We start from the raw sequence: 16,530 nt of genomic DNA, 5'->3' as shown, positions 1-16,530 counted from the left end.
CTAGAAGGCTGCAACCTCTCTGCTTATTTGTTGAAGTTGTTTTTATCTGGTTCAAACAGAACTTTAGAAAACTTTGTGCCAACATTTAAGATTTGGGACGTTTCCCATAGAAACGCAGATTTAGCTTCTCTTCAAAAATCACAAGATGAGGCAACATCGGGTCCTATCTGTGTGGAACAATCAGCTACAGCTGAGTAACAGATGCCCCGTTTAGACTCAGATAAGCTCTTAGGTCTTGCAGTAATTGTAATGGTCACAGTGGATGCTGAAGCTCCTTTTATTCATCTGTGTCATCTGTCTGGCTTTCCAGGCATCTGAGATTGTAACTCTTGTCCTAAATCTTTCCTCTCGCCATACCTCCACTACAATCAATCAGCAAGTCCTACAGATTCCAGCATTTCTCCAATCTGTCTCCCTCCCCTTCATCTTGATTGCTACATTCCTACTTCAGGATCTCAATCATTGCTCATCTGGACTGTCGTTAACAGTTTAACCTCCTCTAGTTCCACCTGTCTAATCCATTGCGGACCCATCAGTGAAGTAAGCTGATGTTATTATTCTGCCGAAAGGGACTTTACTGGCTCTCCACTGCCTACAAGATAAAAGTTCAAATTCCTTTTGTCCATGGTACCAGACCATCCATGCTCTGACCCCCACCCACCACTCCAGTCTGATCTCATGTTACTCCATCAGTAGCAGTAGCATATGCTCTAAATCTGCCAAACAATTCTGCTAACCAGGTAGATTGTTGCAAACCCCTGGATCATGCTGCTCTTTGTACCTAGAGTATCTTCGTCTCATCCACTCAGCCCACACAACCACATTCTTAACTCCATACAGTCAGTTCAAATGTTGTTTTCTTTTTGAAGACTTTTCTGCCTCATCCCCAGTCCTGCAGTTAGATGTGACCATTACACTCCCACCTCTACTGCTTTCTGTCCTCAATAAGACTGCTATCTTGGCAATCATGACATTTATTGTGCCTCTTTGTTTACTTACTTGTATTCCCATCTATTATAATGTAAGTTCCTTAAAGGCTGGGACTCTACCTAATTGGTCTTTGTATTTCCAGACTCATGCTTGGTGCAGTAATCGTAATGTGTAGCTGCTTAATAAATACTGGCTGAATGAATAAACGAATGATTACTTCAAATAATTACTTACAAGTAGGCTGTTCTCTTAAATAGGTTGATCATTTTCCTACAATCCTCTTTACACCAATGATTGCTTTTGTTCACAAGTTAGGCAAGGGTTAAAAATTTTAGCTCAGTTCAAGCAAATTAACTCAATTTCTGAAATAGTAGGGGTTCAAATCAATGAGGTATATTTGTATTAACAATGTTTCCCCGGTTTTATTCTTAAGACAGCATATATTGCCTCTGATACCTAGGGGCAAATGATTGATAAGCAATTTATGATTCAGGTTAATTATACCATATGTAGGACACACTTCAATGTGCCTATGGGTATAGCTTATAAATAACACTAGGTTATAGCTGTCAATCCTCTTAATGAGGAAGAGAATACAATAGGACCTTTAAAGAACCAATTATGCATCAACCACCTTTTACAGTATAAGGGAGTGTAAATGGCATTCCTCCAGGTAATACACTTTGTATTCCTCTCTAGGAAAGCATATTAATATAAAAGAAAAAATATTTAAATCTTCAAACTTTCAGATAAAATCACACAAAAACACTTCTCTTGGAGTTCTAAAGACATTCATTCAGGAAAAATTTATTGAGTACCTAGTATGTGCTGGGTACCATTCTAAACTCCAGGAATACTGCTGCCTTTATAAAATAGGACTAAGGGATGGGGGAAGCCAGTACAATATACCAAGCTGCAAGATAAGACGGGAGCCCAGGGATGACTATGTAACATATCAAAACAAATGCCACTTTGCTGGGGAACTGAGTAATTTTTTTCCCACCGGCACCAACCCACATTTTGCAGCTGTCTTAATGAAGTTTACATTTTAGTGTGGTGGTAAGGGAGGCAGACAAAAATATAAACAAGTAAATAAGTAAAATATAATGTCTGCCCAGAGACTAATAAGTTCTACAAGAGAAATAAGGCACGGAAAAAACATGAGGAGTGCTGGAGCGTAGAGGTACAATTTTAAATAGAATGGTCAGGGAAAGCCTTACTGAAGAGGTGGCATTTAAGCAAAGAGCTAAAGGTAAGGGAGGGAATGAGTCATATGGATAGCTGTAGAAGAGCATTCCAGCAAAGGAAATAAGCGGCAAATGCAGACAGATGTCCAGAGGTGGGTATATGCCTGGAGCTTTCATGAAACAGCAGGGAAGCCAGTGGCCAGTGTGGCTACAGCAAGGGAGCACAGAGAACAGTGAAGAGATTCAATCAGAGGTAATCTAGGGAGGGAAGGGGCAGGACCAGAATACATAGGGCAGTGCTTCTCTAATCCGACAGGCACGATGCTCACTTTCTAGAACAAATATGTTGTATTCTTTCTTCGCTATCCTGAAATTGACCTCACAGATAATACAACCTACCTATACACCGAACTTCTAAAGAACCAATATAAATGAGAAATAAAGGAAAGAACGTACAATATAAATGAGAAATAAACAAAAGTAATTTATAATAAAATAATATATATTTCAAAATGTAAATGTTCACACACGAACACTATAAACGACATAATGAAATATGTCATCTTTACGTAGAATCGCTATAAATGTGACAGCTACAAGTACAGACTGACAGAGGAGTGTATTCTTGGAAACTCAAACGCCACAAACGGTGATGCTGACGCAGTTTCTGACATGATTTTCCAAAATGGCAAACCTCTGGTAAAATTCTGAATGGAGTATCATCTTCCCTCAATTTACATGATAGCTGCATTTCTTTTCTTTTTCTTTTTTTTTTAAAGATTTCATTCATTTATTTGACAGAGATAGAAACAGCCAGCGAGAGAGGGAACACAAGCAGGGGGAGCAGGAGAGGAAGCAGGCTCACAGCGGAAGAGCCTGATGTGGGGCTCGATCCCATAACGCCGGGATCACGCCCTGAGCCGAAGGCAGGCGCTTAACCGCTGTGCCACCCAGGCGCCCCAATAGCTGCATTTCTGGAAAGCAAGTATACACTAAAACCATGCAAAAAATATTTTGTATTTATATATAAATGGAATTAGGTTCCAGGCTCAGATCATTATAAACAGGTTCTTCACCTTCAGAAATGTCCAAAGGACACCCAAAAGTTATGCAGAAGACACACAAGGGGACTTTTTGTGGTAATGGGAATGTTTTATATCTTGATTATCCTGGTGGTTACCTGGATGTGTACATTTTTCAAAATGCATCAAAGTGTACACTTAAAATGGTATATTTTATTTTATACCACTAACCGTCAAATTATATTTATAAACTGTATCTCAAAAATTGATTTTTAAAAATGTCATGCGGGACGAGAGAATTCTTTAAAGTAAGAGAATCTGGGGATGGGCCAGCGGCCCAGGTCCCCATACACTAAATGCAACTCAATCATGCTATGTCCAGAAACGTATGTCACAGATTTCCAAAATAGACCCTAGTGAGCAATACCAGTCCCACTGAGAATATTACCTGCTGTCTCTTGGTGGGATAGGAAGCCACTAGAAGTTTTGAGCAGAGGAGGGATGTAACCTGACATGTCTGAAAAGGACTGTTCTAATCTTTGGGACAGAGGTAGGCAAAGATCATAAAAGGCAGGTGAGAGAAGACAGTGGCTTGGCCAAAGGTAATAGCAAAATGGACATATGAGATGTGTCAGAAAAGACTGTCATAAGTTTCAAACAGAGCACCAAAAGGGCAGGTGGGAAATAGAACTCAAAAAATGTTTATTAGATTAAAAGAAGTAAAGAGTAGTAATTTTCAATATTCTTTTTTGTTTAAAGATTTTATTTATTTATTTGACAGAGATAGAGACAGCCAGCAAGAGAGGGAACACAAGCAGGGGGAGTGGGAGAGGAAGAAGCAGGCTTCCAGCAGAGGAGCCTGATGTGGGGCTTGATCCCAGAACGCCGGGATCACGCCCTGAGCCAAAGGCAGACGCTTAACGACTGAACCACCCAGGCACCCCTCAATATTCTTAACAATACTTCTATAACACTACTTCATTATGGGATGCAATTAAAAAAACACCTTGGGGTTCTAGCTATGCCATTTTATATCTAAATATAATGAAGCGGGGCACCTGGATGGCTTAGTTGGTTAAGCATCCGACTCTTGATCTCAGCTCAGGTCTTGATCTCAGGGTTGTGAGTCCAAGCCCCGCCTAGGACACCCAGTGTGGAGCCAAACAAACAAACAAATAAATAAACAAAAGCATTATTTTCTGGTGAAATGAGATTCAACAAAAATGTTTTTAAAAAAACTCTGCCACAAAAAAGAATATTTCTTTTTTATTTTAAAGATTTAATTTATTTGTCAGAGAGAGAGAAAGAGCGCACAAGCAAGGGCAGCAGCAAAGGGAGAAGCTAGGCTTCCTGCTGAGCAAGGAGTCCAATGCGGGACCCTGGGATCATGACCTGAGCCAAGGTAGATGCTTAACCGACTGAGCCACCCAGGTGTCCCAAAAAGAATATTTCCTGCTTAAGTAAAATATTTTATTTTGGCTATTTCCTTGAAACCTTAAGTTCAGTGTCCTGAATATCAGTTTATTGTCTGAGCTTTTCTAAGTGTAGAAATTTAGTAGATTATGCTGGACTTGTTAAAAGACTAGAACCTACTAAGTTGAATATCTTAAACTCTGAGATCACAGATAGTCTCTTATGATTTGTCTTGCTCTCTTAAAACTGAAGAACGATTAATTGAAGGTTAGTTTGGTTGACCCCAGGTACCCTTTTCCCATGAAAATGTCAGAAAAGTATTTATAAATGAAATGACTGCTGAGGTTTACTTCAAAATAATCCTGTGGGGAGAGGGAATTGAAGGGATTTAGATGAAAGAAGACTAGCCCTATGTTGATAACTGTCAAAGCTGATTAATGAAGACTGGTGATTCATTCCATTATTCTCTATACTTTTGTATAAATTTATAATTTTTCACAATAATAAATTTTAAAAATCCAGGGCCTGATAATTCATTCAGTATTTGGGCCAGACTTTTACTAGGAGCTTGGAAAGATTTATTAGCTATGAGGATGACACACATTAAGGAGCTCATATCCTAGATATATAAACAAACAATTATAAAGCAACGTAAGGGTTATAATATTGTGCTAAATGTATAAAGTGCTATATGAGCAAAGAAACAGTGATTGATTCTGTCTGGTGAAATCACAGAATCTTCCCAGAGGACAAATGTTCAGATTGGGCCCTGAAGGTTAAATAGGCTTTTTCTGAAACAAAAAGATGGGAAGCCTCCACAAAGAAGGCAACCTAACTCTGGAAAATGATCATATTCAGGCATTGAGAGGAATACAGAAGACAACAAAAGAAATAAAAAGGTGTCAGATATAAATAATATTTGTATTTTTACTGCCAGTACCTAAAACAGTCACTAGCAATATACTTGGAAATCAAAATTATCCTACTGAATAAAGTTAATGTTTAAAAGAGTCTTGGCAGGAAAACAGCAGAGACTAGTGTTTTAAAACCCAAAAGGAGACAGCCTACAGAATGGGAAAAAATATCTACAAATCATATAACTGATAAGGATTTAGTATCTAGAATATATAAAGAACTGTTACAACTCAACAATAAAAAGACAAAGAACCCAACTAAAATACTGGCAAAGAACCTGAATAGACATTACTTCAATAAAGATACACAAATGGCCAACAAGAATACAAAAAGATGCTCAACGTCATAGGCATTTGGAAAACGCAATTCAAAACCAAAATGCAGGGGCGCCTGGGTGGCACAGCGGTTAGGCGTCTACCTTCGGCTCAGGGCGTGATCCTGGTGTTACGGGATCGAGCCCCACATCAGGCTCTTCCACTATGGGCCTGCTTCTTCCTCTCCCACTCCCCCTGCTTGTGTTCCCTCTCTCTCTGGCTGTCTCTATCTCTGTGAAATAAATAAATAAAATCTTTAAAAAAAACAAAAACAAAAACAAAATGCAATTCAAACCCACGAGATGGCTAAAGATTAAAAAAATTTTTTTTAAGAAAAATAACAAGTGTTGGCAAGGATATGGAGAAATTAGGACCCTTGTACATTGCTAGTGAGAATATAAAATGGTGCAACCACTGTGCAAAACAGTATGGTGGTTCCCTACAAAGTTAAACATAGAATTACCATATGACCTAGTGACACTGTTCCAAATACATGTACACGTATGTTCGTAGCAGCACTATACCCAAAGTCAAAAGATGGAAACAATGTCCATCAATAATGGATCAATGCAATATTATTCAGCCTTATACAGGAAAGAAAATCTTGTCACATGCTACAATATTGATGAAACTTGACGATATTATGCTAAGGGGGATAAGCCAGTCAGAAAAAAAGACAAATACTGTATGATTCCACTTATTTGAGGTATCTAAAGTAATTAAATGCATACATACAGAAAATAGAATGGTGACTACCTGGGGCCATGAGTAAGGGAAATAGGGCTGTTGTTATTTAACGGGTATAGCTTTTCAGTGTTGCAAGATAAAAAGGTTCTGGAGATCTGTTTCACAAAAATGTGAATACACTCACACTATTCAACTGTACATTTTTAAATAGTTAAGATAGTAAATCTTTTAAAAAGATTATTTATTTAAGAGAGAGGGAGAGGCAGAGGGAGAAGGGGAGGGAGAAGCAGAATACCCACTGAGCACGGAGCCCAACTTGGGGCTCCATCTCAGGACCCTGAAATCACGACCGGAGCTGAAGTTAGATGCCCAACCGACTGAACCACCCAGGAGCCCCAGATGGTAAATTTTACATATTTTTTTTACCATAGTTTTTTTTAACAAGGCAAGACACCACTCAATGTAACACTGGACACCAGAATAATAAAAATTCTAAATCGAGAAAACAGTTATTTCTGGGGAGGGAGGAAAGGGAAGGACTACAAAGGCATCTCAATTCTATCTGTAATGTTTTGTTACCTAAATAAAATCTGAAGCAAATATGGCAAAATTTTATAATTTGAGATTTAAAAAAACTCAAAATATTCCATTTAATGAAAGAAACCAGGCACAAGGGGTTACATATTATATGATTCATTTATATGAAATATCCAGAATAAGTAAATCCATAAAGACAGAACACAGATTGGTGGCCGTCAGGAGTTGGGGGGAAAATGGAGGAGTAGGAAGTAATTGCTTAATGGATACGGGGTTTCCTTTTAGGTCATGAAAATGGTTTAGAACTAAATAGAGGCAGTAGTTACACAAGACTGTGAATGTACTAAATGCAACTGAATTGTTCACTTTATTATTTTTTTTTAAGATTTCATTTATTTATTTGAGAGACAGTGAGAGAAAGAGACAGCATGAGAGGGAGGAGGGTCAGAGGGAGAAGCAGACTCCCTGCTGAGCAGGGAGGGCCCCATGTGGGGCTCAATCCTAGGACTCTGGGATCATGACATGAGTGGAAGGCAGACACTTAACCAACTGAGCCACCCAGGCACCCCTGAATTGTTCACTTTAAAATGATCAATTTTATGCTATGTCTGTGTCACCTCACAATAAAAATAAAACTAAGGGGAGAAATTCAAGGAAGGAAAGGGTCAGATGCCCAAGACGAGTCGAGCAGGAGCTAAACTAAGAGATCATCAGATCTGGCAAGTAGGAAGTCCATTTAGGAGAAATGTGCCAGTAGTCAGACTGTTAAGGTTCGCAATAGATGGGCCAGTACATCGAACTCCTCATCTCAGCTTAGGTCTTAATCTCAGGGTTGTGAGTTCAAGCCCTACATTGGGCTCCACTCTGGGCATGGAGCCTACTTAAGAAAAATAAAATAAAATAAAATTATAAATAAATAAATAAGTAAACTTCTTTTAAAAAAAATCATTCAAGTGGGCTTTATCACATTCAAGTGGGATTTATTTCTGGGTCACAAAGATGACTCAATATTCACAAATAAACCAACGTGATACATCACATCAGGAAGAGAAAGGATGAGAACCGTATGATCATTTCAACAGATGCAGAAAAAGCACTGGACAAGGTACAACATCCATTCATGATAAAAATCATCAACAAAGTAGGTTCAGACGGAACATACCTCAACATAATAAAGGCCACATATGAAAAACTGACAGCCTTTCCCCTAACGTGAAGAACTAGAAAAAGATGTCTACTCTAACCACTTTTATTCAACATAATACTGGAATTCCTAGCCACAGCAATCAGACAACAAAAAGAAATAAAAGGCATCCAAACTGATAAGGAATAAGTAAAATTTTCACTATTTGCAGATGACATGATACTCTATAACCCAAAAGACTACACCAAAAAACTGCTAGAACTGACACACAAAATCATTTTGCAGGATATAAAATTAAACTATAGAAATGTGTTGCATTTCTATACAGCAATAATGAAGCAGCACAGAGAGAAATTAAGAAAGCAAACTCATTTATAGTTGGGATTACAATATACAATTGCACCAAAAATAATAAGATACCTGGGAATAAACCTAATGCAACAAGTGAAAGACCTATACTCTGAAAACTATAAAACACTGATGAAAGAAACTGAAGATGACACAAACAAATGGAAAGATATTCCATGCTAATGGATTGGAACAACAAATATTATTAAAATGTCTATACTGACCAAAGTACTCTACACATTTAATGCAATTCCTATCAAAAAACCAACAGCAAGGCATCTGGGTGCTCAGTTGGTTAGGTGTCCAACTCTGGGTTTAGGCTCAGGTCATGGGATTGAGCCCTACTCTGGACTCCGTGCTCAGTGCGGAGCCTGCTCAAAATCATCTTCCTCTCTCTCTGCCCCTGCCCCCACTCGTGCGCACTCTCTCTCCCTTCCTCTCTCTCCAGGAAATAAATAAGTAAAATCTTAAAAAAAAAAAATAAAAAACACCAACAAGATTTTTTACATAACTAGAACAAATAATCCTAAAATCTGTATGGAATCACAAAAGACCCTGAATAGCAGAACCAATCCTGAAAAACAGAAGCAAAGCTGGAGACATCATAATTCCAGATGTCAAACTATATTACAAAGCTGTAGTAATCAAAACGTATGATACTGGCATAAAAATAGACACATAGATCAATAGAACAGGATAGAAAATCCAGAAATAAACTCATGATTATATGGTCAATTAATCTTTGACAAAGGAGGTAAGAATATGCAACTGGAAAAAGTCTCTTCAACAAATGGTGTTGGGAAAAAGGGACAGCTAATTGCATAAGAATGAAACTGGACCACTTTCTTATACCATACACAAAAATAAACTCAAAATGGATTAATGACCTAAATGTTGGGCCTGAAACCACAAAATTCTTAGAGCCCAGGCAGTAACTTCTTTCACATCAGCAGTAGCTACATCTTCCTAGATAAGGCTCCTGGGGCAAGGGAAACAAAAGCAAAAATAAACTTTTGGGACTACATCAAAATAAAAATCATCTTCACAGCAAAGGAAATAATGAAAAAAACTAAAAGACAACCTACTGAATGGAGGAGATATTTGCAAATGACATATCCAATTAAGAACTAGTTTCCAAAATAGATAAAGAACTGATTTAACTCAACATCCAAAAAACAAATAATTCAATTTAAAAATGGGCAGAAGACATGAACAGACATTTCTACAAAGAAGACATACGGATGGCCAATAGACACATGAAAAGATGCTCACCATTACTCATCATCAGGGAAATGCAAATCAAAACACAATGAGATATCACCTCACACCTGTCAGAATGGCTAAAGTCAAAAACAGAAGAAACAACAAGTATTGGTGAAGCTGTTGAGAGAAAGGAACCCTCCTGCACTATTGGTAGGAATGCAAATTGATGCAGCCACTGAGGAAAACAGTATGGAGGCTCCTCAAAAAATAAAAAATAGGGGCACCTGGATTGCTCAGTTAGTTAAGCGTCTGCCTTCGGCTCAGGTCATCATCCCAGGGTCCTAGGATTGAGCCCCATGTCAGGCTCCCCGCTCAGCTCTCCCTCTGCTCCTGCCCCCACTTCTCTCCCTCTTTCTATCACTCTCCCTTTCAAATAAACAAATAAAAACTTAAAAAAAAATAGAATTACCACATGATGCAGTAATTCCACTACTGAGAATACCCAAAGAATACGAAAACATTAGTTTGAAAAGATAATGCTTATAAACAGCAGCATTATTTGCAATAGGAAATATGGAAGCAGCCCAAGCGTCTGTCAATTGATGAATGGATAAAAAAAAAAAGTGGTATATATATATGTATGTAAATAGGTATATATGTATATACTACTCAGCCGTTAAAAAGAATTAAATCTTGCCACATAAGTCAGTCAGAGAAAAACAAATGCCAAATGATTTCACTCATATGTGGAATTTAAGAAGGAAAACAAACAATCGAAGAAAAAAACAAGGGAAACCAAAAAATAGACTCTTAACTATAGAGAACAAAGTGATGGTTACCAGAGAGGAGGTGGGTAGGGGAATAGAGGAAATAGGTGAAGGGGATTAAGAGTACACTTTTCCTGATAAGCACTGAGTAATGTATAGAATTGTTGTATCACTATAGTGTATGCATGAAACTAATATAACACTGTATGTTAACTATAGTGGAATTAAAAAACCAAAAAAACCACAACTGCCCTATTCCCCCTACCCTCAGTCCCTGGTAATCACCAATCTTCTTAATATTTCTATGAATTTGAATGTTTCAGAACAATGAATGTAAATATAAATGGAATCACAATTTATTTTTTTCTAATTTTACTGAGAAATAATTGACATGCATCACTATATAAGTTTAATGCATACATCATGATGGGCTGATTTATATATATTGTGAAATGATTACCACAATCAGTTCATCTAATGTCCATTATCTCATATAAAAATAAAAGCTTTCTCCTTGTGAACTCTTAGAATTTACTCTCTTTTCTATATATTACATAGTAATGTTAACTATAGTCATCATGTTGCATATTACATCCCTAGTATTTATTTAATTTTATTAAGTGGAAGTTTGTACTTTTTTATCATCTTCCTCCAAATCCCTCTCTCCCCCACCATCTGCCTCTAGTAACCAAAAGTCTGATCCCTTTTTCTATGAGCTTGGTTTCTTTTTTTCTTTTTTAGATTCTACATATAAGTGAGACCATTCAATATTTGTCTCTGTCTACAATTTATCTTTAATCTAAAATATTAGCAGTCACTGAATGAAAGGGATTTTTGCTTGTTTTGTTTTGGGGCTTTCTGTTGATAATTGGGTTTGAGTCCAATCAATGCACTGGATGGATTTTATATGGTACAATCCTATTTCACAGCCCTCGTTAATGATCCATTCCTGAATATAGAAATTAAATGTCATTATGTTGAAGGATCACTAATTAGATGCTAAGGTACTACTTGACTTTGAAGTTATTTATAAAATTTTAATTTTTCTTTGAATGTTAAATGAAACAGTATAAGAAATGCGAGAAAGAAAAGTTAGAGGGTGGATTTAATTACTGCATTCACCTGCAGTTAGTATTTATTATTATACTATTTGACCTGTGTTATACAACACTAGAAAATTTTCATTGAGTAGAGTCACTTGGATTTTGGTTCCAGTTCTGCCATCTATATGACCTTGGGCAGATCATTCAATGCCTTTAAGCTTAGGCACTTTTATCACCAGTAGCATTCTAATGCATAAAGAAAGATGGAGTTAATCATACCTGGCTTACCTACTTTAGGACAGTGTTATGAGAATCAATGGGAGATATTATGCCAAAAAGCTCTGAAATATTAGATTTAGGAATAAATATTAAATATTAAAGAAATATCATCCTTTTCAAACTTCTCTCCATTTTTATATATCTTTCTTCTAAAAATGTTATGCCACACTAGACTAAAAAGTTATACTGTTGTATCCCCTAGTTCCCTATCTACGGACCACATACCTCGAAAATAAACTTCCAGATTAAAAATGATCAACAGCTTTTTTTGCTGTGACCAGGTCTAGGAATGAGGGAGTAAGGGATACCAGGAATAAATTAGAGAAGAATTTCCCTCCCTTCTTTCTAATTCACTTTCCCATAACTTCCTAGTTAGAAGTCCTTTACTCTGAAAGTACAGAGAAGACTGAGGGATGTTTCTAATGACAAGTTAATATTAGAAGTGCTACTTTGTGAGAATCTTAGGAATGGTTTGAATCCTCATCTGTAGTTTCACTTAAATTACACCAGGTATTAAAGCATTGTGACTCAGTGGTTTATGCAACAAGCTGGAAACTCAGGACCTGTGGGTTCTGGATATGCGTCTAACATTTGTTTTTTTACAAGTGAGCTAGTCATGTTCACTCCTGTGTTTTACTTAGTTTTTCATCTATTAATGAGGACAATGATGTCAAATTACCTCCCAGAGTTGTTAAAAAGAACAAAAAAGAACTCACAAAGAGTTATAATGCCATGTAAGCCATTAACAAAGGTAGTTTTCATGAGAGAATAGTTGTAAAAATACTCCAAAAGTTAGAATTTTTACAGAGATATAAAACATTACTTTTACCTGAGTGAGAGGGGAAAGGGATACCGTGAATATGAAACAGGTAGATAATCCTGAAACCCATTCTGAATTATTGGTTTCAAACTCTCACTCCAATCTTCACAAACATAACTAAGAAGATAAATTTTGAAACGAGTATTTTGGCTTTCTTTTCATCCCTTATGTCTTTACCCAGAGTGAAGGTGGCTAGTGAGTAGGGCAAGAGCCTAAAGAAGAAGAGACAGGAGGTAAAAAAAAAGTAAGAGGTCCAGAAATCATTCATTGCTTGTTTGTTTAACTGGTTCTTATTTTGTGTTTTCTGGGAGCAAGGGTAATGTGTGGGACACTAATTCTGCAACACACCTCCTGGAAGACGAAACCAAGGCTTAAAGAGCTGAAGTGACACTCCGGGGGAAGAAATGGAGTGGGCGTTTGAAACTTCACCTCTCACTTCAAAGCCCAGGCTCTTTATTCTTGCCCTATTCTGTTTCAGGAAAAGCAGAATTTATTTACGGAATAAATGCCAACCAAAGCTGTCCTGAAAAGTCCTTAGTCAGTCAAGTTGTCCCAGGGCATCTACCCATCTCTCTCATGGCCACACGGGTTATATCGTGACATCTCTACATATCTCTCATGCCTGCTTAATGTTCCTTTCATGACTAACCAGATTCTTGATAATTTCTATTCTTACGAGGCCTGCCCTAATTGTATCCCACGTCATTCAGCTCCTGCCCTTCCTGTTCCATGCCTTATTCTCTCTAGGTTTCTAAGTTCAGATTCTGAACAGTGAGAACTGATTGGCCGAGATCATGTTCCTACACCAGGCCACAGGTTGCTGCTGGCCAGTGTACATGGAGTGGCTAATGTGGGTCAAGTGCAGCTGTGGCTGAGGATGAGCAAGGTGGTCGTTTCTTGAGAACTGTGGTGTGAAGAGGTCGGCATTCCGAAACTTAGCCTGGGTCATTCAGAAAAATCTCCCCAAAAAGACCTGCTTCCATTTCCTTCATTTGGGTGTTTTTATTAAAGATATTGCCATTCTTCCTATCACCTAGACTGAAAGTCTAAATGAATAGATTTAATTTTGTTGGAAAAGTAATTGCTACACAGAAAAATTTTTAGAATATAAAAAGGTATACACATTGGAAGTTATCTCCTTTCTACCAAAGATTGTCAAAGCCTTCCTGGGGGCAAACACAGCTAACGGTTTTTGAAATATCCTTCGGAAAAATTCTATGTTCAAGCATTTTATCCGCATTCTATTTTACATAAAAGTAAGAATACCATAAACACAATGCCTAGCTTTTCTCATTTAATAAGTAGATCTTGGGACCTATTCCACATCAACATACATAGATTATTTTCTTCGTATTTTGAATGGGTTCAGAAAACTTAATTGGGGCGCCCGAGTGGCTCAGTCGGTTAAGTGGCTGCTTTTGGCTCAGGTCATGATCCCAGGGTCCTGGGATTGAGTCCTCCATTGGGGAGCCTGCTTCTCCCTCTCCTTCTGCCTGCCGCTGTCCCTGCTTGTGCGTGCACTCTCTCTCCCTCTCTCTCTGTGTGTCAAATAAATAAATAAATAAATAAAATCTTTAAAAAAAAACCTTAATTACATGTATGTGATTTTGTTTTTTAACCAGTGCCTTTTGCTACGCAGGCATGTTGTTTCTACTCTTGCCGTTACAAATAAGGCTTCAATAATCATATATGTTTGTATACAGCTTTAAATATTATCTATAAATATTTTCAGCCAAAACATGCATGACGTTTCCATTTTTATACATTTATGGCCAAACTGCCTCCAAAGATGTGCAGATTTCTCTCATCATTGGTGTATGAAAGTTCCCCTTTGCTCAAACCATGCATAGCCCTGTGTTCTGTCAAACTTTCTGATCTCTTCCAATCCGGTAATTTCAGTCATTTTTAATTCTACCTTCTTTCTTGTCCACTAAGTCAGTCAGTCACCTGGTTCTGTGTGTTGTCTCTCTCACCTCCATCTATGTCTTTGTAATTGCGGTGCTACGACCTTAGTTACAGCTTTTGTTGCTTCATATATTGGTTCCTAATACCTCATTCCATTTTCTCCCCTTATTAGGTCACGTTTTATCCAAAAAAATGCCAGATTACTATTTTCCTAATTTTCCTTCTATTCTCAAAAACCTTTGGTGGCTCCCACTGACAATATGAAGTCCAAATCATTAGCCAGGCATTTCAGTGCTCTCCAGAGTCCAATCGCTGTCTACTTTAGCACCTTTACACACATATAAAAGTTCTCCTTCAAACCTCTGCTTTGCTGTCTCCATGTTTTTTGTTTCATCACTTCTTTTACCTGGGAGTTCTTCTTTCTGTTCAAACCCAATTTCACATATCCTTCAAGGTCCCCTGTGACCACTGCATGTGATAACCAGTTCACAATTCTCTCTTCTCAGAATTGTTAAACCACTCTATGTATGTATCACTCATTTGGTATTTATTAATTCACGATATAACTACGTTTACTGTTTTTCCTGTCTCCTGAACGAGGCTATAAACTCCAAGTAGCCATCCCTAAAACATTTTTGTATCTCTCACAAACACACAGCACAACCCCTCATATTTTGAGGTGCTCAAAAATTATCTGTAGATTCAAATGTGACCTAAGTATACTAAAATAAGGAAAGCACTGCTAAGCCTTTGCAAAAGAGTTGAAATACATAAAGGTACTTTACATTTGTTTTCTGTAACCTATATCAGATGTCAAAGGTAGTTGCTAAGAACTCAAAAAACACTCATGTTTTATAAGAAAGAAAAGGCGGCCAGTAAGAGGAAAAGTAAAAATGCTGCAAAAACACTAGCCAAAATGAGACTCGATAACTCAAAACAAGTAACACTTCCCATCAGACTATCCTTAGACTGTTAGACAACTTGTCCAGCATATAGTCTTTATCAATCACCCTCTGGTTTGTGCATTCTTTTGATATATCAAAAATACAGGCACTCCAGATCATCTGCCCATTTCTTTGCTTAGAGTCTAATTTCTTTCCCAGTTCTGGGGGAAAAAGAGTTACCTACAGTGAGCTGTCTTGGTAGGTGAGCAAGCCCAGATCCTGATCTTTTCTTACATCCAGCAAAACCGAGTCTCAGTATCTGATCAAAGTAAAATACTCCAGACCCTCCTTGTTTCAAATAAAGCTTAACTTAGAAACTGAACTATTCCTCTAAGTGAATTTTTAAATACAGAACAAAACTGTATCTTTTTACATGCACATACAATATATAAATGCACAGGAAGAGATTTAGAAGGGCACACCTGGAAATGCATATTTCTGAGAGGAGGACTGGATTGGTATATATTAGTTGTTATTATTTTAAAGAGAAATATTGATCTTTGAAACAAAGGAAAAATTATATCTACCTATTTTTTCCAAGAAGTTTATCATTAAATTCCATAGTGGTTCTAAACATTCATCTGGGAAGAGGGGGCTACCACTTATGTTTCCTATTTAACCAAATTCCCTAAGCTTATCTGTAAAAAATGTTTTTTTGTAGGTATAAGGGACTAAAAGAAGTCCACAGAACAAATCGTTCACTTCTGTCACATTACTACATGTTTACCTTCCTTAGTGAGAGGCAATATAAGTGTACTGAAGGCAACAAGATTTGAGTTCTACTTTTGGCTCTGTTAAGAATATGCTGGGGGGGGGGTCTTAGACAAATCACTTTTTTTTTTTTTTTGGTAAAATGGTGAATTAGACTAAAACAGATATTCTCTGATTACAAGATTTGCAACGATGTATGAAGATTTATAAAGTCCGTTCTATGGAGAAAACTCTATTAATCACTTCTCAAGGGCTGCGAATCTAAGCGCAAGACGACAAATTCCCTTTCATTCAGCAAACACTGAGCCCTCGCCACAGGCGTGTTAGGTATTAGGATGCACTCCAAATCTCAGGCGCTCAC

General features: G+C 37.4%; 1 long non-coding RNA gene across 1 annotated transcript in view; it reads right to left on the bottom strand.

Annotated features, from left to right (window-relative positions):
* Positions 1-16,530, bottom strand: part of LOC103658651 — a 72,509-nt gene that overhangs the window by 55,542 nt on the left and 437 nt on the right. The window lies entirely within an intron of this gene.

Source organism: Ursus maritimus, unplaced genomic scaffold, assembly GCF_017311325.1.
Source record: "Ursus maritimus isolate PB19 unplaced genomic scaffold, ASM1731132v1 scaffold_3, whole genome shotgun sequence".
In the NCBI taxonomy this organism is placed as follows: Eukaryota; Metazoa; Chordata; class Mammalia; order Carnivora; family Ursidae; genus Ursus; species Ursus maritimus.
Note: the sequence above shows the minus strand (reverse complement) of the source record. Positions and strands in the feature narration are given on the sequence as shown.